Source organism: Plectrocnemia conspersa, unplaced genomic scaffold, assembly GCF_051122295.1.
Source record: "Plectrocnemia conspersa isolate PC_06_02 unplaced genomic scaffold, ASM5112229v1 ptg000009l, whole genome shotgun sequence".
Classification (NCBI taxonomy): domain Eukaryota; kingdom Metazoa; phylum Arthropoda; class Insecta; order Trichoptera; family Polycentropodidae; genus Plectrocnemia; species Plectrocnemia conspersa.
The window spans coordinates 3,818,864-3,846,415 of record NW_028277173.1 but is presented as its reverse complement, the minus strand read 5'-3'; the positions used below and the strand labels follow the sequence as shown (position 1 = coordinate 3,846,415).

At 31.1% G+C, this 27,552-nt stretch overlaps 1 protein-coding gene and 2 long non-coding RNA genes across 11 annotated transcripts in view; 1 reads left to right on the top strand and 2 right to left on the bottom strand.

Annotated features, from left to right (window-relative positions):
* The window catches only part of shep (RNA binding motif single stranded interacting protein alan shepard), an 86,844-nt gene that overhangs the window by 20,456 nt on the left and 38,836 nt on the right, over positions 1-27,552 (top strand). For 6 of the 9 annotated variants that reach the window (XM_088191371.1, XM_088191370.1, XM_088191368.1 and 3 more), the window contains exon 1: positions 6,361-6,440. The exons of the other annotated variants lie outside the window; for them this stretch is intronic. The gene's annotated coding sequence lies outside the window, so the exon portion shown is untranslated. Of the gene's footprint in view, positions 1-6,360; positions 6,441-27,552 lie in introns of those variants that run through there. 9 annotated transcript variants of the gene reach the window in all.
* On the bottom strand, positions 2,519-8,855 carry LOC148231606 (uncharacterized). Its single transcript, XR_015810572.1, has 2 exons — positions 3,786-8,855; positions 2,519-3,736 (listed from the first exon to the last, which is right to left on the bottom strand). It is a non-coding gene; the product is annotated as an uncharacterized LOC148231606 (long non-coding RNA).
* On the bottom strand, positions 10,744-15,284 carry LOC148231605 (uncharacterized). The gene is made up of 2 exons (XR_015810574.1): positions 14,467-15,284; positions 10,744-14,401 (listed from the first exon to the last, which is right to left on the bottom strand). It is a non-coding gene; the product is annotated as an uncharacterized LOC148231605 (long non-coding RNA).

Below are 27,552 nucleotides of genomic sequence, written 5' to 3'. Positions count from 1 at the left end.
ATAAGCGACATGTCACTTAATTAAAGTGTGTTACATACAGGAATTGACATTTTAACGTGACACTAAAATAAAACATATATACACAATAGTTTTCTGTTTTCGCTGTATTCTACGCAGAATTTTGCTAAATGTATTTAAATCTACGTATTTTATATATTTAGAAACGTATTTTGTTTAGAATTGCATGTTTCTCATAAATACTAAATATTTTTATTGAGCAACTGGCTGTATCCGGCGTAAAATATGCCTTTCGATTAAATATTCAAGGTTAATAATCACTTTAAACAATGCTTTGTAGAGTTTGCAAACCTTAGCGATTGGCAAACAAATATTTAACTAATATTATTAATGTATATTTAGTGACAGAACTAATAGGAATTACAAATTAAAAGAATAATTCGGTCTTCAAATTCAATAGTGAAATTACATTTATACAAGTGAAAATATATTTTCACTGAAAAATACACATTCACTGTATCTTCTTTCAGTAACTTATGTCGTCGTAGAATTTTATTTTATTCTGTTTTATTCTTTTTATCAGCATTTTCTTAGTGTTATCTGATATATACATATATATGTATATTATAAGTTAATAATAGCACTAAAAATCATAATAAATACTAGAAAATTCTATGACGTAGAGACACTTATAGAAGATCGTTTACACATGAGAATAAGAAGTAAACATATTTATGAAAACAATAATTAAACATATTGAGGTCTAATAAAATTAAAATTGTATAGTTGCTCTTTAGGACCCTTCATAATACGTGCAAATGTTTTTATCTATTCCCTGAATTATGGTCACTGATACACAATGATTTTTCTATTTTTCAGAACTAATTAAGGTATCAAAGATATAGAAGGATTAAATAATAAATGCGATAATTAAAAAGCCACTGTTTCTACAAACACAGCTACTAAGCTGCTAAAATCTACTTTGATCTAATCTTCTTGACACACTACGGCGTTAATGTTTTAACATAATCTGGAACTGATAATTAAAGTACTTAAATAAGTATTTTTATTTATTGTAAATCTTACAATTCAACGTGACAAGCGTTGGCCCAATGCGTTACAACGGCGTAAGCCCAACTACTGAATCAAAATCAAAATCTGTAAAATAGTTTATTTATTATAAATTATTATTACAGCTTTCAATCAATAGATGTCACTAAAATATTCCTCCGTGTGATTAGAAAAATCTTTTGGACACGCTAGAAATTAAAAAAAAAAACAGTATTTATATGAGATTTGTACCTAGATCTTTTAAGTATTAGTCACACTTGAACCACTGGTGTATATTGTATAGTTGCACTTACTGAGGAACAGTTAGCCTCTTGAACTGATCTCTTATTAACATAAATATTTTTTCTCAATCACTGATGATTTCTTAAGAATAATATTTTTAATTAATGCCTAATCATTATATTAAGCAAATAAAATAGATATTTTAGTAGCAAATGAATTTTAAAACATTTGTTTCGATTTCTGATATTTGATCAGTTGCACTTTAAGACCCTGAGTATTATTGCACTTCACCCCTTCATCTCTCCTTGTCTGAATAAATAACTGTTTTTATTTAGAATCTGCATATACAAGTCATTTAAAAAAATATTTCATAGTTTTCCATAAGTAACGTTATATTTGCGTATTTCTTATTAAGCACAACATCAAAAACAAACAGCACCAGATATCGTCATTTTTTGTTTAACCCCCAAAATTTTTTTTATATAAAACCCAAATAAATGTTTATATATGTAATACTTTTCACTGTGTCACGCATATATAATTAGTGCTTTAAATCTTGAAGCAAATAATGTTTCAATAAACTTACTAATTAATTTAATGATAATAACAGTGGCGTAGCTATAGTGGGCGGAGGGGGCGGGCCGCCCCGGGCGGCACTTGCTTGGGGGCGGCATATTCGCGATAGGATCGTCTAGTGTGGTTCTTAAGTCTGAATGCACTAAAACATATATAAATCCACGAACCACAAGAGCTTAATAATAACCAATTTAATATTTTAAGAAATTCTGATTTTATGACCCTGCAAAAAATTATTATGGGGGGGGGGCAATTTTAAGGATCCTGGGCGGCATATTTTCTAGCTACGCCACTGGATAATAATATCATTTTCTATAATATATATGACATAAGATCAAATATTTTTCAAAAAGATGCATCTTTTACCGTTTTCTATAACAAAATTTACGGTGTGTTCGAACAATGTTTCCATAGGAAACGAGTCGGTAGAGTATACCATATATATTTTTATAATGACGGTATTGCAATAATATTAATAAAAATATATTTTGGAACGCATTAAGAAGACCGATCGATTTAACAGTTTTAACTTTTCTATTCTGGTTTCAACATATTCTTATTACCATGATGTTGTAGATAGGTAAATCTTTTTTTGTAATGGGATGCATTATCATGTTGCATTCCATACCACACGGTCCGTCACGACACTGATAATATCGATCTTTACTTGAGTAATCAATTAGCTTCTAGCAATAAATAATATTTAAAAGACATGTCGTGCAAGCTGGAGTTACCCAGAGTTTAATTAATAAAAGATCTTAAACCCACTTACGCGATAAACTTTGAACCTGGAATCTGAGAAAAGTCACAATGTTTCATTGAAGTCTTTCCCCAAAACCTACATAATTATATGGATTATTCAAAACTGAGTCCCACCAAGATTATTAAATGTATATATTAAACACGCTTTGTTTTAGTAGCAAGCTAAGTTTTTCCATTTTGCTATCAAACTGAGAATTGAACCAAGGATCATTTGTACCATATAAAGAGCAGTTTTATACAAAGCGCTTTTGCTGTCCCTAATACAGTACAGTACTGTACTGTTTTTTTACGTGCGGCTTGAATGCTTTTATTATATTCGAAACGGATAACACGCAACAGGACGCGCTTGTAAATGGAGTGTCGTGTGTGTGTCGATTTCCGTCTTTGAAAAATTATATATGGAATGTTGCGAACCACTGGTGCGATTGTGACCAAATTTATAACGTGGATTGTATTGTAATTTTGTACAGGGTTTTTGCTTAATTGTGTATATAAATCGGGTCAGGGAGTTACTCCTATTTTGAGATAATATTATAATGTTATGCATTGGTTTAGCACTTAGCAAGGTCGAGATTTTGCAGTATTAAATTTCTGGAATAAATTCGAACCATGACCGACTTGTTTAAATTATATCTGTGTTTTTCCATGAGAAATTTAATTATTAATAATTATAGTCTTTCTAATTTATGTCTCTTATAAGGGATGTTGTGTTTATATACCAATGTAATGCGAAATGCCGCATTACGCAGAATGGGACAAGTATTTTTCCATTACGTGAATAATCTAAAAGTCGTGTCGCCAATTTCCTGGATTAAATAATTATAATTAACCCTTTGGTGTTATGGTTATTAAGGATATTCAAAATAAAACTACTGCAATGCATACATTTTACTCAAACAAGTTGAAGAATGTAACCGAAACGGTTTGAGCTATGTAATATATACTATTCTGTTATTCTCCAATTATTCTAATAGCATCTACAGTTTTTTTTATAATTCATTTTATCCATTATATCGTTTGTGTGCAGTACGGTCGATTACAATTGACCTACACGTGCTACAATGATTCATTAACTACACAGCGCGTTGCATTTGAATATATTATATGCTATTTATAAACAGGTATTATTTTACAGAAAATGTCAAAACTTAATTGATCGTGTAGATTTTTATTATTTTATTGGTTTTTGCCCAAACAGTGCATTTTTTTTGATAATTTGCATTGCAATTTAATTCAATAAAAAACTTTCAGTTTAAATTAACCAGTAATTGGTTGACAACTTTGACAAACATTTGCCTAATACGAACATATGCTTTTAGACCGACAGAAATAATATTTTGGGTTTTTGTACCTTGTTATAAACATACATATAATCTCCGAAGGCAGGCCTTAGTGGACCAGTACCACTTTTTGTCCACGTCATTTCATGGTAAATAACCTCTTATGTAGTAACAAAATGAAATTTTCCTGTCATCTAATTGACAACTTTGACAAATATTTGCCTTATACGATCATACACCATTCTACTCACAGAAATATTTTTTTTAGTTTTTAGTTAGACCCTGCTATAAATTTATGGGTGACTTTCCTACATCGCGGAGGTGTAAAAAAATCACTTCGAACCACAAAAATTAATATTAATCGTACTTGTATTTATAATCACTGTAGGCAGGCTTTATTGGACCTGCAACACGGTGACAAACACGTGTCATATACTTGACAACTCTGACAAACCTTTGTCTCATACGATCATACACTATTTGACAAATATAAATTAAATGCATAAAGGCTTGTATATATAATAACTGTTGGCAGGCTTTTTGTGGACCTGCAACACAGTTTCTGTCCATATCATTTCATGGTAAATAACCTCTTATGCTGTAACAAAGTGATACCTGCTTGACTACTCTGCCTCATACGATCATACACCATTCTACCGACAGAAATATTTTTTTGGGTACTTATTCTTTAAGACCCAGCTATAAAAAAAATATAGGTGACTTTCTTACATCATGGACTAAGGTAAATTCACGTGTCATTCTTGACAACTCTGACAAATCTTTACCTCATTCATCAAATTTTGACAGAAATCAAATTTTGGGTAGTTACTCTTTAAGACTGCTATAAATATACGAGGTGTAAAAAGTCACTTCGATCCACAAATTTTTGTATATATAATCACTGTTGGTAGGCTTTAGTGAGCTTGCAACACGGTTTTTGTCCGTGTCATTACATGATAAATAACCTCTTATGCAAACTTTTGACAAACAGTTGTCTCATATGATCATACAGTATTTGACCAATATAAATAAAATCCATAAAAAAATATTTATTAGAAGTTTTTAATGTTGCAGAGGGGTGGTGTCGACAATCCGTCAAAACTTGCATTACACCTTAATACTAAGCAACTTTAAAATATAAAGCAGGCTATTGAATTTTTTCGTCAAAAATATTATAATACTTGCACGTTTATAAAACACATTGAAATCTTTGGTAGTTTGTCATATTAATATGGGGTTTTCTGAAAATCTTGTTTATATTTGTGGCAAAATTGTTGATGAGTATAATCTGAGCAACATAAATATTCTAAATTATCAAAAGCTTTCACGAAATCCATCACGCAATATTCATGTTTATACACTTTAATTGCGCTATATTTTAACTGCCAATATAATTAAACGGCTAACGGTTATTCACGATTCATGAAAAGTGACACGCCACATTACGCGTTTTATTGGATATCATTTCACACGTACTTTAGCATTTATGGTTTTCAATAAGTGATATTTTTAAGGTGTGAAGAAAACATTACAGTGGTCTTACTTATCTTTATTACGTTATTAAGCAAAAGTTCTAGGTATTGGATTATGGTATATAAGTTATAAAAAGTATAATTTAGGGTACTGTATATACACTCATATATATTGAAAATGTTTGCCCCACAGCGCTTTTTTATTTTTTCACAGCGCGTGAAAGATGTTATTGCTCGTTCTATCAGTTTTAAATCGGTATTTTCGATTCAATATTCTTCTAAAATCGTTTGTTATTTGCGAATGGAGGTTTTCAAAGTATCGATTGTTGATCTTCTGTCACTTCCCTGATCATATGTATGTAAGTTAGAAAAATTCCTAATCAAGTGGACAAGTCTTTGCTCTATTAGTGCTTGGAACTTTGTTACATCCTTTGGATAACGATTGTTAGCATCATAACATATATTTCAAGATTCAAACTCAAAGTATATTGTTTGTCATGGATTCAAATGTGAGATTATATGCGAATAAGACATTATGACGACCGATTTTCGCTCTGATAACACACAAAGCGCCAACTGCGCAACGCCAAAGTGTGCCACCAGATGACAGCGTCATTTTTATCGAACAAAACGCGATAACCTGACATGCCAAAACCGACTCCCAGGTCCATAATACGAAAAGACCCCAAAAAGACGCGTTTTCAGACGCAAACGACCGGCCGAGGTCAAAAACACCATTCTGTCCGCGATTCACTTTTTATTTCATTTTTTTAGTAGGGGGAGTGAGATTTATACTTGCTATTATATATAGTACGTGTGGCTTTGGCACGCAAGCGAGCAACAAGGTCAGCTGCCACCGCCTCGTGTCTTTGTTGCAGATGCACCGGGCGGCCATTGATATGAAAAAAATCACACTCGATAAATAATTAATGCTTAGTCGCGTGCATTCCTTGGTGTGACTCATTAGTGTTGGTTCGTTCAGTGGCGGCGACGACGCGGAAACTGTCGAAACGGGACTCAGTGACGCTCCGATCGGCGTGGATCGCGGCCGTCCGAAAAACCTGAAAACCCTGAGCCGTCCCTGGGGGAAATGTAAAAAGTACGTATCGATGCGGTTCTGCTGAACGGTCTGTGGTGCGGCGGTGGTGGGAGTGACGCGACACGTGCGGTGGAAATGTGAAAAACTGCGGAGATTCTGCGATTGATATGCATCGAGCTTGTGATCTGCATTGACTTAATCCTGAGAAGGCTATATTTGCTTTCAAATTTTAGTGTTTATTGCTATATTCCGTTACAATATGACATTAGGTTATTGCGTTGCAACCATGTCAACACAATCAATGACACCTAATTAATCAGTGACATATTTTATTAATTATAAACTATTATTCCACCTCATAATAAATATGCATGACCTAGTTCGATTTTTTTTATTGATCCAGGAAACTGATAATCGATGAATATAACAATTATTTAATAATCACTACTTTCAATCTCACAGACACGATTGAAATAAAAACTACTATGGTCTGACTTATACCACTGGTACGACTTATACACAGAACATTAACGACACTTAATTGCCAAAAAGTTATTACAATGTAAAACATATCTTTTTGCGCTTTGGCATATCTCCCAAAGACACCTTGAAGGCGAATCGAAGTATGGCTTCCAGATTGTTTATCATATGTAGAATTGTACCTTAATTCAATGTTTCCCTTATGCTTGCCCATTGCGCCCAGGATGTCAGCGTCTGAGAATTCTTCTCTTGCACAAGCCATCAAGTTTTAGATGTTCACTTTAACAGTTTTTCATTTTTTTAATATTAAATAGTATAATATCGATCATGACGCACTGGGGAAACCTGTCAATGCATATTAATCACTATTTATAAAAAAATATCGCGTTTATTAATAACTTTACAAAACAATGTTTGACTATTTAGCGATTAAATTTAAAACCTGAGCTTACTAAGCGATTTTGTTATTGTAAACATTTTCGTTTTAATGTTTTTTTTTTATCTGAGAGAACATAAAAAAGTCGCAAAATATAATGGCTGCAGCATCACGACGGTGTTGTTTTTAGCCAAAAATCTGAGCTTGCGCATTATAATATGTAAGGACGGAATAGCGTAGTCTATAACATCTCAGACTAGTAATTCTTGAGGTTGGGGGTTCGAGTTCCGGCAGTGGCACTCGAATTTTTATTTATTAAAAATACGCTATTATTTAAAAAAAAACAGCCCCAGCTGCAGTGACATATATTAATTAAAGGACGGAATTTTTATTTAAATATTAAATTATAAATAATAGCGTAGTCCGTAACGTCTCAGACTAACAACTTTGAGGTTACTGGTTCGAGCCCCAACAGTGCGCTAAAAAATGCGCTATTATTAAAAAAAAAACCGGCCCCAACTGCAGTGACGTCTATTGCCTATAAATTGTTTAGCACATAATAATTTAGTATTAATAATATAGATGTCACCGATTTTCAGACTTGCAGTCTGGTGGTTAATACTTACTTGTAGGTTTTCATTATGTCTGATTGACTTACTCATTTGGTACAGATTTGCCCGTTTTAACACATTGGTCTAATGCCAGTCAGTTTACAATGGAAGATTTATTAAAAATAAATATGATAATGGTGCAAACTCAAAGAGTTGTTTTTTTTATTGCCTCATAAAAATGGTTTTAAAATACTGTTATAATATAAGAAAATAATAAAGAGCACTTTGATATTCGATAGAACTTGACGTGCTATTTTGCTCTTGGCTGTTTTTTTATATTTGCAAATGGCTAGCTTGAAAAAATATAAATATTACAAAAATACAGAGATTAATTAGTCAAATGTTGTAAGCTTAGAGCTTTTTATATCTTAACTGGCAATCTGTAGCTACAAAAATGAAGTTATGCCTCTAAAGCAAGGTGTGTGTCTAGGCATTTTATGTTTATAATTAAATTTAAGACTGGTCTTGTTGTAGCCACTAATTCTAGAACTTAGTGGATATGGTCTTGGGTATGAGTTAGGGCTCTGAATTATTCGTAATTTTCAAATATTCGAATATTCGAATAAATTCGATAATAATTTATTTAACCAATTAGTGCAAAAAGCAGTTAACTTCCCGGAAAATAATATTTAATTAAACACTACTTGAATTTTATAAAATATTTACAACACATTTCTGTGCAAATTACTGATTAGTAAAATTGGCAAAAGAAAAATGCTTAATTTATTATCATATACTTTTTTTGTAGTTGTTGATTGTGTTGACATGGTTGTAACGGAAGATAACAAATAACAATTAAAACAATAAAAAAATATTTCTAATAATTTGGAAGCAAATTAATAGGAATATTTTCAGTATAATCCTTACTCACTAGTAACGCATTAGACAAACACCTGTTATATTGCATGAGTGTTTACCCCGTTGTAACGCATCGGGCTAATGCCTGTCATGTTGCAACAGAAGATTTGTGATAAATAATATAAATAAATATTTCAACTGCATAAAAAATAACCAGTAAAAAGTCTGTGAAATATCCTATAAACTTTCAGCAACTACTACCGCGTAAATATCAACAGCCAGCTGGATATATTGGGTACAAAAAAATATGAATTTAGTTGAATACTGTTTTTATTTTTTCTGTATGTGAATAATAGTAATCTAGCATTAGTTTTTAAGACATGTTGATATATGGTTTATATATAGCTATTGTGGATCTGATATATATTATATTATCCGAAAACAATACATAGCTTATCTTTATAATGATCACATGATATTTCGTCTTACGTCCTCCGTTCTTTTAATATGTTTAAAAGGATGAAAATACCATTGTCTTGTATTTGACGTGCGTGAAACATTATTTTGTTAATTGTTATTTGATGATATCAGAGAAACATCTAGTTTAAATTATATGTAATTCTTGTTACTAACTGTACTACATATACATTATTAGCAAATCTGTTATGTTTAAATCAGAGATGATGTCACAATTACGAAGGTGTCTGGTAATACTCAACCTGTCATCGGTTTTTTCCTTCTACATAGTACTTTAACACATTGATGTTTGAGAAAACACGCGTCACAGCTTTCGACTTCACTTTCAACTACAGGACATTCAACCTTGTTTTAATGGAAAGCTTTAAACGCAACTATGGAAATCGATTCTTATGATTAAACTGTTGGAAAGGGATGGATATGGTTTTAATATAAATTATTGATAATAAGTATTGTACTATTACTTCTCTTCCATTTTTTATTTTTTCGGGAATTTCCCAATCATATATCCTTACTGTTATCAATTGTGGTCAAATGATTTAAAAAATATTTGATCAACATAATTACTTTTAAAAACTGTGTTATAAATTATTCACATATATAAAAGCTTAGACGGTTATGTATGTATATGCGTTTAACAAAGTATTATTTTCTAGATGTACATATGCTTGTATTGAATACAACACTGTTGAATAGCCATATAAAATTTATCGATTTTATATGTTCACTCATAAAAGCATAAAAATAATCCATGACAACTTAAACACGCGGACTGTTGACCTCCAACCTGCAACAGGTGTCTATACCATAGCTGTAATAAATGCCACTATTATTTCCTTTAGAACCTTGCAGTGTTTACACAAGGCATTGGAATTATTGTGACTATAAATCGATAATGGAATAATCATATAACACATTTTGAGAAATAAGGATAAGGCATCAGAGCTGATTGATATCTATCTATACCATAGAACCAATCATGGCTGTACAAACAAGATCTGACCTAACCACTAGAGATTCAACAGAGGTATCTGTAAATTTATTATTAGATTTTCTATCTGCGTGTTATCTGTCGACGCAGTCCGATGTAAACAAATCACACAAGACAAATTTTTAGTATGCTAATCGTTACACAAATAAACACTTATATTACTGCTGTAATAAATTTAATCTCATTAGTAGTGTAAAGCTAAAGTTCAGTTATCACATGTCTCTAATGAGTCAAACTCAAATGATAAATGTTTGGATAAATAACCACTGGTGTATGACGATTATGTGGTTAGCTTTGCCGTTTCATAAATACTAAATCAACGTTCAATTAAACTGGAAATGAGATAAAATACACATGTGATATGTCTTATGTATAATAATCATGTCTAGGAGATTGGAATTAGTGTTTATTATATATTTAAAATTTATACCGATCATCACAGCTTTGGTTAACCTAGTTGAAAATTAAAAATAAAATCCAGCTATTGATTGTGTTTACACCGTTGTAACGCACTGAGCTACTCATGTCATTAGATTAACAATAAATAAATATTAGCATATGTATGACGATTTTGTTTATATTTTAAGATTTTTTATAGCACTTTTATAATCTTCTTTAATAAACATTTAAGGCCACCCAAGTTATTTACAATAGTAATAGTTCCAAGTACTGTTTAACATATGTATATTGCATATATACATATGTACATTTGTATATCCTTCAATAGACTATTTTATTATTCAAATAGTATCGTACCTGGTAAAAAAAATCAATGCAGAATACATAAAAGTAGAATACATTAACTGAAAGCTTCTATTATATATAGTATATTACTTATGAAAAAGTGTATTTATTTATAAAATTCACTTTTATTGTATACAATTAGACAGTACTATTTATATAAATATATATCATAGCAACATAAATTTGAATTATATAAACAAAACAAATTCTCAGAGCAATGAATAGTACGTATATTATAAATGTATTCGAGTGTATATGTTTCATTTAACAGAGTCACTTTGAGGCTTATCTTTATTTCACAACGCAAAGACACTCGCAGTTTTCAAATTGCTATCGCTATACACACGTCAATGATAACGATTGATAAATTATTGATTTTGATAGATTATAACTTTCACTATTTCCACATAAAAAATATAGTAACATTTCTAATTTCTTTAAATTTGTTTAAAGTATAGAAAAGAGTAATGATAAGTATATCGAACGTATATCCGCATCTTGTACTTTGGAGCAAATTGATAGGGCGAACACCCAAAGTTGTCATATCTTTTTTACTTATGAATAATGACGAAAAAAATAGATTTCATAGTGACTCTGTTAAAAGAAATATAGTACAGTAGACCCTCCCACCTCCCCAATAACACGGTTAATTAGGGACGAGATTTTTGAGTAATTTATTAACACAAAATCCTTATCTTGCTTCAATGAAAGATACGAATTTTGGTTTATTGCGTTTTTACATCTGGAAATCCTGTGCCGTGATTTTAATTAGATTTTCATAAAACTTCTGTAAATATTTAAATTAAGTTTGTAAGTCAGCTTAATTCGCCATCTTGTTTCAAATTAAAGCCCATGCAAATTAATAAATAAAAATACAACTTCGGTAAAAAAAAAGTAGAGAAAGAATATATTCGCTATCGTTTCATATCGATTAAAACTTACTGTTTAATATTTTAACAGTGAAAGAATTCGAAACAGAATAGTTTTCTTTGAATTTATGATCATGGCAGGTTCATCTCTGTCGAAATTTTAAGCAGAAAGTCTCAATTGCGGCAAAATATATTTTAATTTGATTTTTTACAATTTAACATTTAAATCTTAAGCGCAATGATTCATGTTCTTTAAAACATATACATATGTATGTATTATATACACAGATAAATATATATATACATGAGATGTAACAGTTTTTGTGAATACAAAAACTGCCGTAGTTTTAATCAGATTTCAATAAAACTTTTCCATAAAAATCACATTGTATTTTAACTAAGTTCAATAGCAATATTGTTTTAAATGGTTGCTATGACAAAAAAATTAGAAAAACATGGCAATGTTTTTTTGAAATCGTATAAAAAAATAAGTCGAAAATATTTTATAATATACATATATTCAGTAGATTATATTAGTGGGCGGTAATGGGTTAAACTCCTCGTTTTCACGTTTTTATATGTTTTAAGCGCATACATATATAAATATTTGCCCTGTTTATTATTGTAGCAGTGATAGTATTAGAAATAGAACAGTTTTCTTTGAATATGTGATCATGGCAGGTTCATCTCTGCCGAAATATCAAACAGAAAGTCTCAATAACGATGAAATGATTGCCTCAAAAAAATATTTTAATTCATTCAAGTATCAATCGCAGTAAGTCCTTAATTAAAAAATATATACATATGTATATTATACACATATTAATATATATGTATGTATGTGAGACGTCACAGTTTTAATTATATTTTATTACATAAAATTGACTATGCTAATTTCTAAATTAAATTTTTAAGCTAGTCTAATTTACCATATTGTTTTAAAATGCCTCCGGTAAAAATATATTAGATTTTTTTTTATATGTAATTTGAAAAAATCACTGTTAGTATATTAACTAAGTTCGATAGCCAATCTGATTCGCCATCTTGTTTTAAATGTCAGCTATATGTTACAAAATTTGAAGAAAATTATTTCTTCCTTTGAGAACTACTAGAAAATATTTAATAACTATAAACTAAATTCGGTTTATTTTATTCAAATACTTTTTCACGTTTTTATATTCAGAAATCTACCGTATTCTTGTGACCATTTCTGATTTTTTTTGTATTGGAGTATATTCTAATCTTATTTTGAAAATATAAAATTTTATTTTCACAGCACGATATTAAAATAGTACTAATTTTGTATATCTATTTTGCTACAATTGTGAGAAAAAAATCCTAATCCACTAATTATAAGCTTTTAAATTAAATCTCCTGTTTTTTATTGCTTATTCACACTGTAATAAAACTAATATTATTATCATTATTAGTAACAATATTAGTATGTTATATTTAAACGTTTAGAAAGCATTGTTCTTCATAGTTTTTTTGCTTGTAAAACTTTTACAAATATATTTTTCATAAATATATTTGCCTAAATATATACATACATGATTGGTAAGCAAAAAATCGATTCCGGAAATACTGGTCAAATTTAGTAGGTTATGTTTGATTTGGCATAAGTATTTCACTTCAAAACGTTTAAAAAAACATTGTTCTAAAAAATGATAGCAATCATTGATTTTACATCTAAATATTTTTTAACATAAACATTATTTTACTACTCAATAAGAAATTGTGATAAAATATTTATTTAATCTAACCTAAATTAAATAACTGATTACTATTTACATTTCTCCACGTTTGTTTTATTGATATATACTGGTTCGTGATAGAGATGAATGATTATGTATTTAAACCCGTTTTTATTTTTTCGAGTATGCTCTCACTGTCCGCTCCAACCTCGCGGCCTCCTCTGTCATCAAAACCCTCGAATGTTGACAACTTAGCCACATTTAAAAGCAGTCCCATGAATTGCGCAGCACAGAAAGCGCAAATGCACATACACACACCTTGTTAAAAATAAATTTGTTTGTATGATTGCTGCTCTGTGTAGATACAATACGAATGACACACAAGCTCGCCTCTCATTTTCATCGGTTTAATGAACTTTTCGAGTGTCGCACGTTTACTGATTTATTTTTACACTATCGGCGTAACGTTGACACGCTGCGAAAAAACAGTTCGACAACAATAAGCGCAGACAATATATTCACACAAATATCATTACATATTTTGTTGATGCACGCAACAAAAAATATATTATTCATCAAACGTATTTGAAGCCGCGAAGTGAGTGTTCTTTTTGTTTCAATAATAATGACAATATTAATCCTTGTTGTTTTTTATATGTATCTTTAAAACAATTATGTTACGCAGTAAAAATATTTACGTATAATTTTCTTTGTCTTGGCATATGTCAAGATAATTTAAACTGCGCAGTGAGAAAATTGACATTATGTTTACTTTATTTTATATTTCGATACAATATATTTAATTCATTAATAAAGTACATGTATATTATGATTTATAATCAGCATGATAGATCATTTCTATAAGTCAATGACTCATACCTGAAAGACCCCGAGTTCGAATAGTGTTTTATAATATATATATAATTAATGATTGTTAAGTAATTATTATTCCGTTCGATCATCGCAGATAAAGTTGTATCACTAAATCTAAACGCATCTCTAGTAATATGACATGCAATTTAAAAACACTATGGTTAATAATTAACAACTACTAAGTAAGTAGCGACACACCAAACTGAAATCATTTTATTTTATTAATTATAAATTATTATTACAGCTTTCAATAAATTTCACTTAGCATGATTTTATTTTAATTATTTTTTCACGATAAAAATCCTTGAGATTAGTAATCACTAATTCAACGTATCTGAATTAGATCACTAATTCAGATACGTTAAAAATTTAAAATCACTATGGGATCAAATTCTGTAAATCAGTGACATCTTCCATATCAATAATAATATAATTATAGCTAACAATCAATAGATATTACTATGTTCGAGATGCTCAATTTTAATTACGCGTCACAATATTCATTCGTGGGATTAGAAAAATCTAGGAAAACCTAATCTGTGATGATCGATCTGAATTACATTCGGACTTTTTGACCAGCAGCGTTTTAGTGTTTTTTATAGGTAAACATATCGGCCGGCGAAAATTACTTCAAACACCGGCTGATCGACCTTGGCTTTGAGTTGTGATTTGGGCTTAGGTCTGTCTTGCTACTGGTTACTAATCTTATTGCTCTTTCATGTCAGTATTTCATAACTTGATCACATTGCAACCACGTCTATTTAGTTATGGGTTATAATAATATAATATAAATATTAATCAGAAGGTTATTTCATAGTTCAGTTAAAAATCTGTCGATGAGATTAAGTATTATAGTTTATTCAGTAGTGTTTCAAATAACCAACGCCAGTGTATTTTTTAGTGAAGTTATATTTTTACAAATATAAATATAATTTCATCAACTGTTTTAGGGAAATCATACCAGAATACATTTTCATCAGTAGATATATATAATATCTCTACAATCACTTTCAGCAAGTTTTATTAGACCAACAGCACGGGTTTCGTCCTGCCCGTTCCACTGTTACTAATCTTCTGTCGTTCACCAAAACGGTGACAACTTCTCTCGATGCCGGAATTCAAGTAGACGTCGTGTATACAGATGTTGAGAAAGCCTTTGACAAAGTTTGTCATACGTTATTATTAAAAAAATTGTCGAACCTCGGTTGCTCAGATAATTTAATTCGGTTATTTTCGAGTTATTTAAGCAATCGTAGACAGTTTGTAACCTATGGTGGCCGATTGTCAAAAGAATATTTTACCCCTTCGGGGGTTCCTCAAGGATCCAATTTGGGACCTCTGCTTTTTGTGTTATTTATTAATGACATAAATACAGCAATTAAAAATTCAAGTTTTCTTCTGTACGCAGATGATTTAAAATTATATAAATGCATTCGATCTGTTGCAGACTCCTTCTCTCTACAAAGTGATTTAGACTCTCTGTGGAGATGGGCTTCCGTTAACCGTCTGCCCTTTAGTGTCGGAAAGTGCCATACTGTGTCATTTTCTCGATCCCGTTCGCCATCAGCTTATTTCTACCATCTCGGTGGTAACATTTTGACTAGAGAAACTTCCATTAAAGATCTCGGAATCACTTTCGAGAGCAAATGGAGGTTCTCTCTACACATACACGACGTCTGTGATAAATCTTCCAAGATGCTCGGCTTTGTTATGAGGAATGCCTTTCACTTTGCCGATCCGTCAGTTATTCGCATCCTCTATGACACCTTAGTTCGTAGCATTCTTGAATCGGGATCTATAATTTGGAATCCCCGAATAGCCAAATATTCCCTTTTAGTAGAAAAAATTCAAAAAAGGTATTTAAGATACCTTTACAAAAGGACATTTGGTTATTATCCGTTCTTATATCCCAGCGCCTTTCTTTTAGGAGCGTTGGGATATGATTCGCTGAATTCTCGCAGAAAGCTGTATGTCGCTAAGCATTTTTTCAAACTACTAAAAGGTGCTGTCGACAATCCAGCTATTCTCGAGGAATTCCAGTTTTGGGTTCCGTAACATTTTCGAGAATCACGATCGAGACCTCTTTTGATGGCAGTTAGGGCTAGGACATCCGCACTTGCCGACTCGCCTATAGCTGTGGCCATACGGCTCCTTATTACGCTGGCATTGAAAATTGATTTATTTAATGTTAGCTACGAGGATATGATCCAGTTTATATCTATTAATTTTAATATTTTATAATTTTTTTTGTTATGTTTAAGTATTGTTATATTTATTTATATATATACGTTTTTTTATGTTTTATAAATTTATAATTTGCTTTCGACCATCGTGGCGCATTGGGGTAACCTGTTAGGCCACGATGGTCTTGATTTAATCGAAAAAATAAAAATAAAAATGTATTTACAATGTAGTTAATAAAGAAAATTTATTAACTACATTGTAAATTTTTATTTGTACTATTTATCCTGAAAAATATTCAATATTTATCAAGAGCGACTGAACATTTATTTAAAGCAAGAAGCCAAGCTTTTTTGCTTATAAATTATTTATATATTATTTAGTTTATCAATGTTATTAAATTTTGATTAAATTTAGTTGCATTGAAATACAAAATTTCAGACATAAAAAGCTGTACAAATTTCATGACACTAGTGCTCACTGTACGATAGTTTTTTTTAATTTTTATAATTTATACTATAAAGCATTCTTTATATAAAATCCAATTAATTTAATATATCTGATCAAGAAATGTATTATTATTTTTCAATAGTTTTATGGTTTACAACTTATTAAAAATATTTTATACTATAAAATATGTTATTTAAATGTATTAAAATACTTTTTAATTATACTTATTATTTTCCAAATAACACACACTTACGCAGTAAATAAGCTGTGGTACATTATCATATCGGATTACCAAATGGGCGCGTTATCTCATCGGAATTATTAATCGATGATTGGCTGTATGACTTATTTTATTTATTAAAATATTGAATACACACAAATACACGTGTACTTTATTTATTGCATCAATTATTTGTTTTATTGCGTTTTTTCGGATTGTCGTCGCGCTCCAATAAGACGACGATATATTGTAGAACCGTCTCACATTTTTTATATATACCGAGGGATAGCTGCTGCGTGACGAAGAACAAAACATGATTGAAACAATTTATATGTGCATACGTGGATTTGGTTTCTAGTAGCTTCGTTACCGTATCGACCATATTATATGCCACGTGGTAATACACATGTATATAAAAAGGGACGCGCGGAGGACGGGAGTGGTTATTGATGTGTGAAATAAATGGTCAGAGTCGGTGAGCAAATCGCGATCCAAACAATAAACCATCAAGTTGGTCACACGAGTTCTCTTTTTTCCTATTCTAATTTCATATTCAAAGGATTAATGAAACACATGGACCTTACAATACCTTATTTCATTTAATCATACGCCATAAACATAATTTCATGGCTGATGAATCTAAGATAATAGTTTCAAAGGAGCGCAGTCTCCAAGGCAGAGTCATAATGATGGCTTACCTTCGCAATGGAGACAGCATATTAAGAAGAAGAAGGTTTAATAAAGTTTTGCATTTACATTCGCAAATGCAATTTTTTTAATATATGGTATCAAACTTATTGACTTGCGTCATAGTTTAGATATTTTATGTTTACATTATTTATTAAAACCAAATAGGGCACCCAAGTCTGTTGAGATTTATTTTCAAATCCCTTTAAGTTTATTTTTGTGACTGTTCGCTCGAATGACTTTGGTATTGATTTTTTTAAATGAGTAACAATAGGGTTGGCAAAAATAATACTTTTAAAAGCTTTCTTCATTATTAATTTCTATATTGTAAATCATCCATTGCAACATGACAGGCGTTATATACAACTGTGTAAACACAATCAACAACTACTAAATAAGTATTGAGACATTTACAATCTGTAAATCAGTAACATATATTTAATAATTTCAAGCTATCATATAGCTTAAAATCAGTAAATAGCACTATGTATGTACTATTAAAATCTTGGAAAATCTAAACTGTGATGATAGATTTATATATTATATAATAATCATTAATTTTTATCTCCTAGACATTGAAACGATTGCACCTCTGTTTCAATATCATCACACACCGATAATTTGCAGGTCTGTGGAGTCGTTGGTAATTTTTCCCGACTCCGACTCCGAATTTAAAAATTATTTTATTTATTTATTTTCATGTAAATAACAACATAGAAGAAAGAACAAAAAATAATTATAATAATATTTTTTAGGATTAGTGCCGCGCCATTGTATGTGTCTACGTGTGACCATGCTCTTGTTGGGTATTTGATTAAGTGCATAATAACTTTTGCTTACTTCATATTACCGACTTAAAACGCATGGCGCACGACAAGCAATTAAAAAAAGAAAGGGTTAAAAATGAGTCAGAGTCGGTCGATTTTTTAAAATGCCCCGACTCCACAGCCCTGATATTTTGCTGTGTGGAAGTTATTTCTGGTTGTTAGTAATTTCGTTGCAAAATCCAAGGGTTATTTATTAATAGGTTCGGTAACTGTTCGAATTTCTTTAAACAAAACAGCGTAAATATGTATTTTAATATTTCTTACTGATTTTAATATATAGTTTTGATGAAAATAGTAAAGAGAACCTTAATAGTCGATAATCAAACTTGACGTGATTTTTTCCCCCTGGTTTTACAAGGCGCTTCTATGAGACATTAAAACAGTTATTATTATTAAAAATATTAAAATTTTATTAAAAATATCAATAAAAAATATTTTTCCTGTATAGTACAACAAAATCAACAGCATGTCTTTTATAACTTTAATTTTTATCATTGCTTGTATTATTAAAAAAAACGTTTGTTTCATTCATAAACCATTTGTTTAGATCTAACGTCCTCACAAAAAATTTACACTATTTATTGTATTTTTAAAATATAATTTAAAGCAAATTATTTCTGAAAATCACCGAGCGTGATAAAACGCGTCGTCAAACTACGCGCCAGATTAAGATGATATAACATTCCGATTTAAAATTCATAACCATTCGGTTAGACATAACTTCGGCCCAAAATGTCTTATTTATTTTAAATTTACACTACTTAGTTATTGATTTTGTTTACCTCGTTTTGACGCATTAGGCTAACGCCTGTCATATTGCAACATAATATTATACAATAAAACATATAAAAATTTATGCTATATACTGTCAACCATACTCAGAGTTTTAATTGATCCTGAACAAATCAAACTGTCTTAAAAATGCAACTGGTACGAATAAGAACAAAACATATATTAAACCGCGTAGTGAGTATTTTTCACAACTCTCTCAGTTGATTTTGTCATAGTTAAAACGTTTTATTTATAATGTAACGATGATTGACAACCCTGAATGTTACATACATTATTTTAGTTTTTCTATATTCGTTTTGTCTTATCTCTGCTTAAGAACCACTCACCGGTAAATAATCAATGATTAAAAAAATGCATAACTCGGGCTTCGCTTGTTCATTCCACCGAAAATATTCTAACCCCACCCTGGAAGAAATCTGACATCTCATTTAATGTACAGAATGAATTGGCGAGTATTACTTACAACTGTGTAATTTCGAATGTTCTCAAGTTGATTTTTTATAGTTTGTACGGCTGTAAATTATTCCGCGGTTGGAATCATGCGCATTCTTGACCTTGTATGATTTCCCTAAAAAATATGAATGGATGATGTAGAAAGGCCTTTCACTCGCGGCAGCGGATCTCAACCTTTACATTTACACGACACACTTTAAGGATGAATCCACGTACGCGACACACTTACAATATCTTTAGTATCGATTAAGAATTGTTCATCAGCAAGATATGATTTGAAACTAAATTTTTTTGAATACATCGTTGTTCTACTTCGATTATTTTCATCGGCTCGCTATTGGCACTGCTATGGAAAATGCAAATGAACCTTTCGCGCTCGAGACAATGAAAATTTTAATTGTATAGCGTCCAAAGAACGTCTAGCCTTGCGGCCGTAGGCCCCGTGACGTCACAGTAAGTTGGTAGACGCATTCTAGCGCACCTTTACGTCGGTACACACACATACTATACGTGGCGGTGCTTCATTGTCTACTATTCATGCATTGAATAGTATTGATCGTAATATGCTTCGCAACTAAGATCTGCGAGAGCAGACGCAAGCTTTAGTAATTCACATTGGCATATTATTTTTTTCCTAAACCTAGATAGATTAAAATGAGATCATATTAGTGATTCAAAACTATTTTTATAAATTTATTTTAATAGTAAAGAACCCTAAGATCGCGTCGCGCCAGGTCAAGACCTTTTAAAGGTTGTGAAACCTATGAAAAATTGTAGCGGTGTATTTTTTTGCGGATAGACTTTATTCAGTTCAAGCTTATTGATTTAATCTCAGACATATACCATAATATATTCATATCCAAATTTTTTGCGATAAATATTCATTTAAATAACTAGCTTTTGTTTATGAAGCAGGGTTTTCTAAGCTTTTTATACGAATAAAGAAAATTCTGAAAATTTAACGGAACACTAATATGCAGTTGAGCCAAAATAAATTGAATCATTTAACTCAGATCACTCTTTGCGTAGCGTGCGATCCTCATACAATGTCGTCTGTCGTCGCTTAAAATAAAATACGCAAAACTTTATGTGTTGCATTTCAAACATTACATATAGCAATAATTGTATTCATTTAAAGCTTAGATTTATATCATGGGTTATGTTCATCTATTTTTTTTTCTAAGTTTTGCTAGTGTTACAGTAAATGTGTATTACTAATGAACTTATATTTTCACCAGTAGATATATATATTTATTTTTTATTAATATTCAGTTCATGCAGCATTTGTCAATTTATTTTTTAAATTCCTAGCTGTTTGATATAGTCTAAATCTATTAGATTACTAACGTCTTTTGTACTCTTAATTTCTCAAATTGGTGTGCGTATTTCTGAAGCAACTGACATCTTTAGTTGGGCGTTAACAACTGAAGAAGAAGGCTAGCGACCTTTTTCATCTTTAAACTTTTTCAGTAAAATCATATTCTAATTCATTTTCACTGGTAGATATATATTTCTACCAGCAAAAAATATAAGTTAACTGATATGCGCTAGTCATATTATATGATGCTCTGAAATGTCCATAAAACTTAATTCGACATTTGCTGTTCAAACCCAAACCTAACCTCAACAAATCCTAATCAAAGTTATAAGGTCTAGTTGGGTTTGATTAATTCGTTTAGATTGGGTTTGGGTAACAATACAGTGAACGAATATTTTTAAGTGAAATTATATTGTCACTAGTATAAATATATTTTCACTCAGAAGGCCATTTAAAATGTATCAAACAACTGATTTATAATTTCATTTTATTTCCTACCCGAAAATAAATTATGATATTTGAGAGTGGTGGCACTATTCGCCACTGTCCTCATCGTCATAGCAATGTGACATTTTATGAGTAAAGCCTTGATATGAACTTACCCATCGCCACTCTGGTTTCGGTACCGCGTCTCCACGATAGCTGACTCTTAAGAGTTTTCCCCCATTTGCAACCTGGTTACCCGTGCAGTCATTTATATAGTAACGTATATGCGTTTGTGGTTTTAAAAAAATTGTGCTTTGATTTTTTTCTAAAATATTCTTCTTCAGCTGAAGAAGATACTTGTATCAAAAACAGCAAGGAAATCAAAAATGTTTGACAAATGGGTGCCGCACGAACTGAGTTAAAACCGTGAAAATTTATACTACGAAACTTGTTTTGCCTTTCTTTTCGCATCAGAAACGAATGATGGTTCCTAAAAAATGTGTCATAATAACAGTTCTGTATCTTTTAAAATAGTTAGGAAAATCGAAAATGTTTGACTATTAAATACAGCACTTACTAAATTATAACATTAAAAATCGCCATAATAAATATTGTTTTACTTTTAAATCAATTTCTTTGGTTGGATAAAAATCGAGCTACAAAAAAATTACTGTGCTCTATAATCAACTACAGGCGGCCCTCGAGTTTCGCACATAATTGGTTCCTGAAAATGTGTGCGAATGTTGAATGTACGTAAGTCGAGGGAGGTAAAAAAAATTGAAATTGTGTGTATTTTAAAATATTTATTTATCAAGTAAATATAAGATGTTTAAGAGACGCGTTTAAATGGGGTTTGCGGATGTTTCCTTTGAAAAGTTATCAAGAGTTAATTGTTTTCCACTATTCTTTTTCTTTTCTTTGTATAGTATTTTATAACATGCTATGTTTTTATTGATCGCCCCACGCACTTGAGATATGCGTTCTTCATTGTGATCACAATCTTCCATAATATTTAAAAATTTGTCAAGGTATGTGAAGGCTTCATTCATATTTTTCATTGTTAAAGAGTTTTCCAAAATAAACCTGTCTCATCAACATTAAATATTTGGCTAGAGGAATATTCTACATCTTCAATAATTTTGGATAAATAGGAAATAAATTCTTTTGCAGGATCTTTATCCGCATCAGCCGATTCTCCAGTAAATTTAATATTATGAAAAGAATACCTCATTTTAAAATTGTAAAACCAACCGTTACTTGCTTGAAAAACCGTGTTAAAATATTTTTTTAATCTACCCTTCCAATCTTTTTGCAAACTAAGAGCTTTTGCTTGAATAATTGAAATACTCAGAGGGACATCTTTTTGATGTTGGTCATCGATCTATGATGACAAAGATTTTCCATTTCATCCGTGTTTTTTTTTTGCTGTGTTTTTTTTGAAACATATCATTAAAGATTGTGGAAATATTATATATCTTTATTTTGCAAAATTGACCATTTCGTAGACCTGTTTGTATCATACGAACGTTCGATTGAAGCAAAAGATTCACCGCTATCAAAACGTTTTTTAACAAAAAAAATTGAATATAAAAAAAATGTTTTTTTTTAAAATGTGCGAAATAGCGAATTGTGCGAAAGTCGAACGTTCGAAAGTCGAGGGCCGCCTGTACATAGTTTGGAATCCTGGTAAAGCCATTACAGATAATAAAAATCTAGAAAACTTACAAAATTCTGCGACGTCTGGCTCCTGCACTAGTCAATCTAAAAGGTCCAATTCTTTTGCACAACAATGCCAACCACGCGTCGCTCATTTGATCGCTTATCCACATATTAGATAACTCGCTAGCAAATTATCACTTATTAGGCATTTATACAAGTTCCTACATGGTATGGAATTTAACATGTCAATTGTAATTTATCTCTATCATTGGGTATATACATGTGAGGAGAACTTACACAGTAACTTTGAAACACTTTGAGAGCTGAAAAAATTGATGTTTTTCTTTATATTATATTTCTATGTTGATTTCCATTGCTAACATGTTTAATTCAAGTCGCTCGTGTCTACATCTGTGACTCGGTGTAACTTTGTGAGATATTTTATTGTTTGTCTGATTTATCTGATTAGCTTAATCCTGATTAGCGAAACTCTTCTCCTTTGTATTCCATCATGACCTTATTGAGACGATAACGACCTCTCAATAAAGTCGTTGACCTAGCATTTTATGCGACTTTGATAGCTAACGAATCGCACGTAAACAAGTCATTCGATCGTGTCTGTCAGACGACACGAGGGACCACTTGTTGCAATTGTATGCACTAATCTTACTCACCACCATCGAGCGCACATTACCAGATAAACGCCTTTTTGGCAGAAATCGATACTCGAAGTTTTTCTTTTATTCTTTGGCCCCACGAAAACGGGACCTCGCCGACGCCCCTAAAATTCGATATCACACACACGTTCACGTTCACAGTCAGCCAGCCAACACACGCATCATGAATATGTAGCGCTGCTGCACGGTCATTGAAAAGACATTTTGAGACCTCGGCGCGACCGCACCATCGATTTTCTAGCGGTCCGTCTGCCGTCAAACCAGGGTGGTTAACGACCGTAACCCTGTGTCTTGGGAGGTGGGCGTAAGGACCATACGTGATCCCTTAGAACGCAGAGCTTGGAAGACGCGCTGAAACTTTTAAGTGTCTAGACTCGTTTTTCGCGGGTCAGGGTCTCTCTTTCTAGAGAATAGATTTCAGTGTAGCGGTTCTACGTTGCCATCTATTGTATATTGATGATCGATATTTCATCTCCTACAAACACAGATCAAATATAAATATTATTCGAATTCATTTAATAGGTTTAGGTATACACTAAAAAAATACTCAAAAAAAAATTTAATTATATTTTTATGATTGATTATTATAAATTAGGTTGTTGCATATAAAATGGCCGGTTTTTTTTATTGAGATATAATTTGCTACATATTTTTATTTTATTTTTGAAAATATGCTTTACTTACAAAAATGCTCTGTTGCCAACGACTTTGCTAGCGAATAATAAATGGAAATTGCAAAGTCGTCAAAGGTTTCATCATATCACTCTGATTATTGAATTTCGTATTTCGAAGATGCAAGTCTAAATTTTTAAAACGGTGATAATCTGTGGGGATAAAGGTCAGGGGAATATTGGGGATGAGATAAAATTCCCAAAACTAATCGTTTAAATTTGCAACCGCAATATCGTTCTATGTTTATTAGCCAACATCGGATGTTTCATGGTTTATTTTATGTGCATGAGCTTATTTTCCCTACAAAATAATTTCGCTGAAAAAATCTCACCTGATTTTAAAAACGATTAATGAATAATTCCTTTAAAATATCACCAAACCACCATACGTTTTTTTAAATGTAAACTTTCATTCTTATTGTCGTCTTAATTTAAACGGAACATAAAAAGGCGCAAAGATATCGGCATCACGATGGTGTAGTTTTTGACCAAAAATTTACGAATCAGTAGAAAAATCATTACGCTATAGTGGTGCTAAATTTATTTATTCCTTTTTGGAAGTAGCAAACTTGGCAAATATTATATATTATCACTCATTATTTAATTACGTATTTCGAAAGAATAAGTCTAACTTGTGCTTTAATTATACGAATTTAATGTCAAGTATGCGCTTATAAAAAACTCGAGCCATAAGTTACCCACTAGCCACGTCATTCCCATCACGCGTATAATTGATTGAGAGAGTACGCGATTCGTGTCGCGTCGCTTGGCACTCCATCGAGGATGTTTCCTGTTTGCTCCTGCTTTTTTTGATAATATTGTATTTCGTTATTCTACTGATTTTGGGCAAATAAATTTCTTTAAATTTTGCGACCCCAAAAAAGTTTTTCATATGGTTTGCGAACCACTGATTAACCACAAAGGTTAATTAAAAAAAATAATACTAAAAGTTGGTGTGAGAGACAGCGATCATAATCTTATGCAATTTTTGTTATTTTAATGCACATTTATTATTTACTAAATTATTTTATTGTTATATTATTAGTGAACTTTAGGCTTTTTAAAAAATCAGAAATAATAGTAAATATATTTAAATATGTAGTAGGCATAATAATTAATATCGGGCATCGCGTTTAGTACATTTTATATTTTTATATTTATTATATTATATACATAATATATATTTAATTCACTTGAACTAAATTAGAGCTCTGGACCTTTTCTCTAAATCCCTTTTTCAGATTGTTCGTAAATAAACCTCCCTATATATAATATAAAAATCTTTTATTTAGATTATTTTGACAGTAGAGTTTTACAAATTAATAGCAATAGAACATGTTGATTAATTTTAATTTCATTCAGAAACTGAATGAATATTTTTTAATATTCAGAATTTATTACTAAGCATATAATACCAAAGTTACTGGAGCATACTTCGATGTATAAAAAATTCAGTATTACAGGGTTATAATTTTATTGTTTTTTTATACGTAAAGATTTCGGTCCATGAGAAACCTGTGATTATTTATTATATATGTGGAGGAGTGCGTTGACACAAATAGCTCTTTCTGACACATTTGAGTAAGAAACACAAATTTTGCTCCAAAACCATGATTTCTCTCTTACTACACAACACTTTTATTAACAAGCTTAAAGTTCAAGCTTAAAAGAGTGCTGCTGTGAAAATCGAGTCTCTCTGGTCTCTGATTCCTTTGAGTAGAATTAGTGAGACTTTGCCTCTGTGAGTTGTCTGTCACTCCGAGAATCTTCTTCGATGGTGATGTGGCCAAGTGTCTTTTATTCTTGTCCTTGCACTGGAAGAGAAGGCCAATTAAAGACCAATAGCTTATAAGTGTCATTTGTATTGTTACGTTCGCACGTAGTTATTAATTATTATTTTTTAGCCTCGAAAACGCGTGAACGGAAAAATCGCAGAATTTCACTTTCACGCGAAACCGCGTGAATGGATCTTAATGTGCTAAGATGATCAAAAATAGAAGTATGTATATAAGAAAATCTCTAATAAGGGCTATAATATTACAAAAAAAAAAAAAACATAATTATGCAATTTTATATTGATTAAATTTAAAAAAATACGTTTGTTAAAAAAACATAGGTACTTGGATATTCTCGGTATTTAAAAAGTCTAAACTTGAATCGCAGTACAAAACAATTTGTATCCTCGTCTCCCGCTTTTAACTGATAAGCGTTGTAAAACGAATATTATCGTCTCTCGCATACAAAGTGCTAAAAGAGAGGAAGTTTTTCACGATTTCGTATTATCTTTTATTTTCTAAGAATGAATGAATCTTTGAAACTCGAATAGCCATTATTAAGTATTTTATGGAAATATGCGTTATCATATTTACATTGAAATTTGTGTGGGTCGGTATTTCTCCCTGTGTATGATTTTTTTAGTGATTTGTAAAATAAAACGAAAGTTGTAAAACGATATCTAAAATAGCAAGAATCATAAATAATAATTGCCAATTTAACATCTCTATAAATATTTTTTTGTAAACATTACATTATAAATAGGCTTATTAAATCATGAAAGTAAATAAATAACGCCCCCACGAGGTACAATATAATACCCTATTGGGGCGTACTCGCCCACGTTGAAAAGCACCGTTTTAAATCAATGTTCTTCACCTCACACATACCATATAAAATGAGCTGCAATATTAAATACTTCTGCAGTATTTATTTAAATAATTAAGCACATCAGTAGCAGTAGAAAAAAATCAGCCGGAAATAAGCAAGCATGTGATATCATTATATCCAGTTTGATCCGCTTGTGGTTATATCATACTAATATCAGAAACAGGTGCTGCTGCTGCAACTATCCACAGGATAGACTAAAGGCAAAGAAATGAATAAATGCGTGAAGTGGCTAAT